The sequence below is a fragment of the Somniosus microcephalus genome, unplaced genomic scaffold (assembly GCF_052327205.1).
Source record: "Somniosus microcephalus isolate GS21.2 unplaced genomic scaffold, FLI_Smic_1.0 unresolved_chr5, whole genome shotgun sequence".
Lineage (NCBI taxonomy): Eukaryota > Metazoa > Chordata > Chondrichthyes > Squaliformes > Somniosidae > Somniosus > Somniosus microcephalus.
In genome coordinates this window covers 3,418,972-3,420,533 of record NW_028225183.1, presented here as the reverse complement: position 1 = coordinate 3,420,533, position 1,562 = coordinate 3,418,972, and positions in this window count along the sequence as shown.

Sequence of the window (1,562 nt, the reverse complement as noted above, 5' to 3'; positions counted from 1 at the left end):
AAAATCAGCCTTCCCCCAATTTAGAACCTTTATTTCCGGCCCATCCCTGTCCTTTTCCATGACCACCTTAAATCTTACCATATTATGGTCACTATCACCAAAGTGCTCACCTACTAGCACTTTTTCCACTTGGCCGGCCACATTCCCTAGAATTAGGTCCAGTACCGGCCCCTCTCTTGTAGGACTTTCTACATGCTGGCTCAGAAAGCTCTCCTGGATGCACTTTAAGAATTCTACTCCCTCTGAGCCTTTCACACTCTGACTATCCCAATTAATATTGGGGAAGTTGAAATCCCCCATTATAATTACCCTATTATTTGCACATTTCTCTAAGATTTGCCTACATATCTGTTCCTCTATCTCCCCCTGACTGTTTGGAGGCCTATAGTACACTCCCAGCAAAGTGCTTGCCCCCGTTTTGTTTTTAAGCTCCACCCATATGGCCTCATTAGAGGAACCTGCTTATATATCATCCCTCCTTACTGCAGTAATTGACTCCTTAATTAATATTGCGACACCCCCTCCTCTTATACCTCCCCCTCTGTCTCGCCTGAAGATTCTGTACCCCAGAATATTGAGCTGCCAGTCTTGCCCCTCCCTCAACCATGTCTCCGTGATAGCAACAATATCCTACTCCCATGTGTTTATCAACACCTTCAGTTCATCCACCTTATTTGCAAGACTCCTTGCATTAAAATAGATGCCATTCGGCCTTGCCCTTATATATTTGCCCTGTCTACCAAGCTGACTTGTTTTTTTCTCTATATTTGGCAGCACATCACCCCCTATTTCAGCTCCCCTCTGTATCCCATCCCCCTGCCAAGTTAGTTTAAACCTCCCCCCAACAGTGCTAGAAAACCTCCCCGCAAGGATATTTGTCCCGCTCTGGCTCAGGTGCAACCCGTCCGACTTGTACAAGTCCCACCTTTCCCAGAAGCAGGCCCAGTGATCCAGGAAAGTAAAACCCTCCCCCCTACACCAACTCTTTAGCCACGCATTCATCTGCTCTATCCTCCCATTCCTATACTTACTAGCATGTGGCACTGGGAGTAATCCAGAGATTACAACCTTCGAGGTCCTGCTCTTTAATCTGTTACCTAGCTCCCTAAATTCTTGATGCAGGACCTCATCCCCCTTCCTTCCTATGTCGTTGGTCCCAATGTGGACCACGACCTCTGCCTGCTCACCCTCCCCCTTAAGAATGCCCTGCAGCCGCTCAGTAACATCCCAGACCCTGGCCCCAGGGAGGCAACAAACCACCCTGGAGTCACGTTTGCGGCCACAGAAACGCCTACTGTTCCCCTTACGATAGAATCCCCTGCCACTATTGATCTCCCACTCTTTTTCCTCCCTTTCTGAGCAGCAGAAGCGTCCCTGGTGCCAGGAAGCTGGCTGCTGCTGCCTTCCCCTGGTGAGTCATCCCCCTCAACAGTATCAAACTTGGTATACTTGTTTGAAAGGGGGATGTCCGCAGGGGTTCCCTGCACTTCCTGCCTGCCTCTGTTGCTCCGCCTGATGGTCACCCCCTGTGCAGCCCTACCCTGAGGCATGAACAACTCGCT